The 7569-nt window shown below is 38.1% G+C and overlaps 1 long non-coding RNA gene across 1 annotated transcript in view; it reads right to left on the bottom strand.

The window, feature by feature from the left end:
• Positions 1-4886: 4886 nt before the first annotated feature.
• LOC107668168 (uncharacterized) overlaps positions 4887-7569 on the bottom strand; it is a 15156-nt gene continuing 12473 nt past the window's right edge. The window contains exon 5 of the long non-coding RNA XR_001631860.1: positions 4887-4898. This is a non-coding gene — a long non-coding RNA (uncharacterized LOC107668168). The remainder of the gene's footprint in view (positions 4899-7569) is intronic.

The raw sequence follows: 7569 nt of genomic DNA, 5'->3' as shown, positions 1-7569 counted from the left end.
TGTGAAGAAATATTGCTGCTGCAAATATAACATACATGAAATAACCCCCATATAGCATACATGAATCACCTCGTAGCAGATCTATACAGGTGGAGCTGGGGAAGGTGGAGGGTTTCTGAAGCAAGCTGCAACTGCTACTGCAAGTGTAACAGGGTCAAAAAGGTGTTTCCACTTGCTACACTCATTTTCATGTATGGTCCCTTTAATTGCACTCTACCTGCACACTCCACCCAGATAATTAACTAGTTCCGGTAGGGTCATTTAGATTCGCGCCAGCCGAGCGAGTGACTGGCTGCGGTGAGTGAGTGCTCCGTGATAAAAGTATATTGTATTAATTGTATAACCATCTTATGGACTAATATTGATAAATACGTGTGTTTAAATGAATACTGTATGATTTGTGTTCATGCTACATTATATTTGTGGTAACATCAAGTTTGTTCACCTTATTATAGAGCATGCACGAGGGTGATTTGCGAATCTGATCACCGCTGTTTAATGTTGTCAACAGAATAAAAGTCTGTCTTCAAGCGCGAATTGGTATCCATCCTGAGTTTTACACAACACAACGCAGAGACAACCCCGTTACACAAGCACTAATCATATATTTGAATGTTGAGCAGCGAGCTCATTGGCTACCGATACAGGAGAGAACCAATCAACTGTGCCATGTGATGATGTCATTATGTCAGATTGAGTTAGACCTATCGGACTGCGCCATCTAGAGTTTCATGCCAGAACTCTGTATATATGATTTAAAATCTATATCGATGATATATTTTTGTTGTATTTTGAAATATATGTGAACATATTATTTCACTGTATGGGTCAATTAGCACCATTGTTTACAAAGGTCTTATGTGGAATGAAAACATTCATTAGCATGATAACAGATGTGATTAATTTGCATCTGTTAACAGGTACTAGTACATTGGCACCACTGAGGACATTGTCACCACATCAGTAATGATTTGCTTTGGGGCTACATCCGTCCATGCTAGTGACCTGATCTGGAGTTGTGCAGATAAAATCATGTCCAGCCCTGCCTTCCCCACCATGTCTCCACCTTCCATCTGAGCACCGCCTTCTAGCATACGGCTCAAGTCAACAAAAGGCACGGGGTCTTTGAATGTGCCATGGACCTCTGTAACAATTCATTCAATATGCATCTTTTGCTTATGTTTTAATGAGTACATACTGCACAAATGCTGCTCTATCAGCCCGTTTTGTTGTTTTATTCATGCACGGCTCTCTTTAGGCTTTCACTGTCTGTATTAACATTGATTATGGTCAGCTAACAGGCTAATAAGAAGAAATATTTAGAGCTGGACCTGTTTGTGAACAAGCAGTCTTTCACAAAGTCTAATGCAAACAAGGAGTGTGTTTGTATACGTGTGCTTGTTTGTTCTTTGGCAGTCCATTTCTCAATATGGTCGATGTCTGTGTGTGTGCAAAAAAAAAAACTTTTTCTGTCAATCTCCACATCTGTTCATTGATTATGTGTTTGTGTGTGTGTGTGTGTGTGTGTGTGTATGTGCGTGTATCACTACAGTGCGTATAAATTGGCAGGCCATAATTAAATGCACAGACCTCTCCACTATCTCCACCTCCAGCACCGCGCCAGTGACGCACGAGCCAGCAGCAGGAGAGTGAGTCATACAGCCCCCGGGGAGCCGCACCCCTCCTTCCTCTATCTTTCTCTGCCTCTCTCTCCTTCTCATTCATTCCGTTTGCTCTCATCTTTTTTCCTTGTCCTTTTTCTCTGTTGTCCTTTCACTCACTTTAGCATGCAGTGTATCATTAAAGACTCTCATTTATACATCCCCTTGCTTTTTTCTTTGTTTGTGCATCGTAGGTCTGTTCACTTTGCTTGCTTCCTCTCACATGCACACACGTTTTTTTGCATAGCACTTTTCACTGTATTGTTTCAGAGCAGCTTTACAGAAAATGCTTGTTTCAATGTTACAATTAGGAAGTATTCTGTTATCAGGCAAAGATGAGGGTGTCAAAGTAATGTCCATATGGCAGTAATATAGACCTGTAATATAATATGGTTCAATGGTAGTTGGTCAACATCCTGTAAACACAATGAACATGTTAGGCTGTGATTACAGCTCGTGCTTGTGATGATTACAATATAAGGATAATAACATACATCGTAAGAAAAGAAATCCATAGAAAAATGTAAATATATTTTGATTGAAAATATATTAAAAATGGCAAAAACATATGATATATATATATATATATATATATATATATTGGCAATATATTTTCTGTATACTGTATTTTAAAATAAAAAAATATGTATAAATGTATTATTTAACATTATTGCACTAATAACACTATGGAATGAAAAAACATCCGCAATCCAAAATACAGGTAAAACACCTGCGAAAAACCAATATTAAAAATTCCTTCATATTAACACAGGACATTGGGCTCGATTTTTAGGACATTAGGACTTTTCTGAGTGTACACAAGCCCAGTGCCAAACCATTGGCCTGTGAAACATCTCGCCAGCCTCAATGCAACGGCCAGAGGGAGTCCCATTATTCTGCCAAGCCCCATTATGGACTGTCAATCCACTGCCAACTCTGCTAGGTCTTTCATATTGACTATTTGGAGGGGGCAAAGCATATTTACCAGCATTACATAAATCTGACCCTTCCTCGCAGCTCAGTAAGACTCACTGGCATCCTATTGAGGGTTGATGTGGCAGTATGCAGAGTGAGAAGTATGTGCATGGGTGTGTTATCAACAGATGACACACCTGGAGGCTAAAGGTAATAATGTGATCAAGCACATGGCTGCACACATTTGCTGCCGCAGAGTCTCCAAGATGCTCATTAATCATTTTAGATTTAATGAATAAAAATTTCATGAAGTAATATTAATATGAAAAGATTGTCCTAACAGAGTCTTAAGGTGTGAGTGAGTTCAGGTGTGTGAAAGAGCTTGTGAGATGACATTGAAAAACTGTGTAGACAGTCGTAGGAACCGCAGTGGACCCCTCTCTCTCGCTCTCTCTCTCCTCGCCCACGCATATGCAGTGGGGGGTGAAAGTGTGTGGGAGAGGGTCCAGTTCCAAACAAGGCAGTAAATCGTCAGTTCCAATAACATCAGCTCTATAGCACTACAACAAAACCACAGAAAGAGAGAGAAAAAGAAAGAGTGAGGGGGTGGTGTCAACAGACTAATGCGTATTGACATTATGGGGGATTAAATGGGAAATAAGTCCGCATTATTTATTTTTTAAAGGATAATTAAATCTTAATTCATTAGCATTCTATGTGCCAATAGCAGAATTGGACTATTTTATTGCATTTGACAAATGTACACTATTGAAAATAAAGGTTCCAAAAACTGGTTTTCGCAGTGATGCCTTAAAAGAACCATTTTGGGTTCCCCAAAGAGTCTTTCAGTAAGCAGTTCAAATCAGACACATTATTATTTGTTATATTTAACAAATAATCCAACAGACCCCTCATCCAACAATCGGACTGGGTGCCAGGATGTCTGTGAACGACCCCCAGGACACCTCAGTCAACATAGCTTTTATGGCCCAATGGAATTCAGAGTTTTACTCTCACTTAATTTACAGTGGAACAGACACATACAGTGTATAGAAAATGACTTATTTCAGTAATTCAGATAAACCTTTCAATGAATGAACATATCCCCGGGACATTGTGTGGACAAACATGCTGTTTTGTATATTGTCTTTTGTATTGTTGTATTATATACTGTTTTATGCATGCCTTATGATAGAATTATTACATAATGTAACCCTATTGGTACCATGTTTGATATCAAAATAACCCTTGTTTATTCCACCATCCATTGGTGCATACCACCTCCTCATAACATGCATTGTATGCTTGTTATATTAATCAGAGTATAAAGGGACACAAACCGCCTGCCCACTCTGATCATGCAAATGAGCCAGCTTTCAAACAAATGCTCGTAAACATTCCCTCCGAAAGTTTAAGTTACCATTGGCTCACTGACCCCCTGGAGGTGTGACCTCGCCAGAAGTTAAAAGGCCACTACATCAGTAACCCCCTCTCTTTCTTCTTTGGTGCTCTTAACTTCCTGCCTCTCGGACATCCAGTCCAACCGCGACCCGCAGGCCTCCCCGCATCAGCAGGACATCAAAGTTGCAGCAAGCCATGTTGCAACTTTTCACCTGGGAGAGAACTCTCTCAATTAGTCAGAGTAACATCTTTGGAGTTCGTCTCTCTTCAAGCCCAGAAGAATGCCATTGCAATTCCAACACCATCAAACCTTCGAACCATCAAGACTTTCACCCAAAACTGCATCTGGACACTCATTCAACGGCCAAGGCAATGCAAGTATTGTACATTTAACTAAAAGAATCAGAGGTTTAGTATAAGCTGTAGACCCCGTTGTAAAAAGGCACTGATGGTTTCAGTGGTTAACTGACCCCGTTTCATAGCTTCATTCCCTGTTTCTCTAATGGTTTCAATTAATCCACTTTAACTCCCCTGTGTATGTATGTAAACGTGAGTGTGTGTGTGTTTATGTTTGTTAGACTAGTTTTGTGTCAGTGTTTAGTTAATAAAACTTTGTGCACAAATTACATGAGTTTCTGATTCTGTTACTGCTTGTAGATAATGTCCCTTTAATAATCCGATCTTGTAACATGCTCTAATACACTAGTACTGTAAGAAAGTAATTTTCTGTGGCCACAAAAATATCATTTCTTAGAGTTGATATGAAATTACACTAAATGTTCGCTGGAAGAAACATAAGTTGAACATTAGTTAATGGCAATATTAATTCTGCTACAGTTACTACTGGTAGCTGATATAAATAATTGTAATTGTAATTATTTATATACATTTCCCTTTTGAGGGAATACATACGCAATATCACTCGAGTACGAGAGTGATACCGGCTCTATATCAGCATGGCTGTGATTAGGCCAGAGGCACGAGGCCATCACAGCCGCTGATATAGAGCCGGTATCGCTCGAGTACGAGAGTGATATTGCGTTTATACAACAGTTCGACGGAACATATGTGTAATTAAACAAGAAACAATGGAGTGCCTAATAAAACCCTCTTTTGTGCGGAACTACTTCCTTCCGCCACAGATTCAAAGCTCAAGTTGACAGTTAAACATACGTCACTTTTAGAATTCGTATCAAGGGCATGTGCTGCTTCAGTTAGGTTATTAGTGAGAAATAATGAGGTTATAAGAGAGAAACAATGCGGCAAAACGTGCATCCAAATGAGAGAGAGAGACTGCGAAGCTAGATGTTTCTTCTTATATTAACTAATGTACTCTACGATTAGCTCAGTGAATAATTTAAAAAAAAACAGACCCAGCTAGAACAAGCGTGATACAAAATTGTGAAAGGGCATTCCTGTAGCGATACCAGTACAATATCTTACTTTTCTTAACCAGTCAGATTTGAGAACCAGAACGAACTGTTGTATAAATGTATATACAGTACATACATAATAAATACATAAAGTGTACATATAAGTACCTATGAGTACCATATTAAATTATCCTCAAAGTACCATATAAGATTCTTCATGAAACCATAGATGTCAATAAAAACCTTTATTTTTAAAGTCGCAATCAAAACTGAAGTAGCAATACACATAAATGAGTGTGATGCATTATTTAAAAAGAAAAAAATGTAGGTCAGGACTTGGTTGTATCCAATGGTTGTTGATTGGATTTTGAGATGTGTGCGCTGCACTCAAAAGCAGAGGAAGATGATTGTAAGCTTGCAGAGGTGGGGTTTAAGTGGATGAAATTATTGAGAATGATTGAGAAGTCCTGCATACGTCACCAGAGGTAAGTCTGTCATTTTCCCCCGGAAGGTCCAGTTATGACATTTTTATTAAAAATGAGGCATAAAAATGGTTTAACAATTAAAGCTAACCACAGATAAATTTTGTTCACAATACGATCTTTAACATGCATTTAGAAACAGATATGGGTGAATTATTTTATGCCAACTTTAAGTTTGTAGTGTATTGCAGATTTACTGACTGGGTGTGAAAACGTCACTGAATCGGCGCATTTGTGTATGAGCTTGAGAAGCGAGTATGAGCGTCTATATAAATTTGCCACTGCCTGCATTATTTATCTTTTTCACTGAATTACACTTTACTTTTCATTCATTTCCTCTACTCCTCCTCTCTCCCCATCTTTCTCTCTGTGCTTCCGTCACACCCCACAGACCCCCTTCTCCCCTTTCATCATTCTCCTTTTCCTCCCAGAACACGTTCAATTTCAGGCCCCTCCATTTTTTACTCTATTTACATTCACAATACATCAGTTTTTCAATCAATGCTAAAAGCGTGCAACTCAGGCTCAAATAAAGCCAGCTAATCTTACAGGGATAAAGCCCAGAATAAAAGACAATAGAGTTTATCTTTGCGTAGTACAGCTAATGCGAAAATGGTTTTAAATGTTGAGATCATTTCCACAATTTATATAGTTCGTAACTAAATGTAAAGGTGATGAAAGTGGTTTCCGAGGCTTAGAAATTAAAAGATGTAAGCTAAGACAGAGTGTTTCATTAAGATAAGTGTGAGTTTGTGGAGATTTAAAAAAAAAAATCACGTCAAAACAGCAGGTATGAGAGAACGTGACTGTTGAAACATAAAAAGAAACTTCTATCTATTTTGATTTAAATAAGTTAAATCGGATGTTAAACAATGTTAAATCACTTCACCTCAATATAAAAGTGGGATACAAATATAAACTTTCCAAAGTGATCTTGTGATGTGTTATTTTTGTTGCAATGGATATGCTTACATCTTTGAACTGACATTACTTTAAATATTGTTTATGAATTAAGATACACAGTGTAACAGGTATGGAAAGTAATGTTAATTTCATATGTAGAATTACAAAAATGTTCACGATGTATACCTGATATGCCTGTCTGTGTGTGCACCTTCCCCTTTAAATTTCTGACAGCAGCGTTAGTCTTAATTTCCTGTCTTTGCACCTCCTCTTCCCTTTCTGCACTGTCTCTGCATGGGAGAGGTGGGTTTCTAATGAGCTCTGATTAATCTAATTTCATCTTTACTTTAAAAAGCACTTTTATACTCTGTTTAAATCATATTTGTGACATTATTTTATGTATATTTTATTTCTGTATTTTCACTAAGTTTGATCAGTTTTCTGTCGAATGCACTTTACATTCATTTAACAGAAAAGACAAGAAGGGCGAAAACACACTGTAAAGACTGTTTTATGTTTTATCAGGTATGCTGTTTTGTCACTCGGTAAATAAATTTTGTATATACCGTTTTATACCATTTTCTCTGCCCCTTTCTGCACTGTCTCTGCATGGGAGAGAAAAGACAAGAAGGGCGAAAACACTGTAAAGACTGTTTTATGTCTTATCAGTAAAAGAAGACTCGAACCGTCAGCTGATGTCCGTCTGGTTACTACTCATTAAAAAACACACAACGCAGATTACACCGGTCACAACAGCACTTCATTGTCTCACAATATACTGCAAAGTTGCTGCTCTGCTGCAGAGCAATAGGATATGTATCATGTATAATCGGC

This window comes from Sinocyclocheilus anshuiensis, unplaced genomic scaffold (genome assembly GCF_001515605.1).
Source record: "Sinocyclocheilus anshuiensis isolate Anshui unplaced genomic scaffold, SAMN03320099.WGS_v1.1 scaffold337, whole genome shotgun sequence".
NCBI lineage: Eukaryota > Metazoa > Chordata > Actinopteri > Cypriniformes > Cyprinidae > Sinocyclocheilus > Sinocyclocheilus anshuiensis.
The sequence above is the reverse complement of the archived record's forward strand: the minus strand, read 5'-3'. Positions and strand labels throughout refer to the sequence as shown.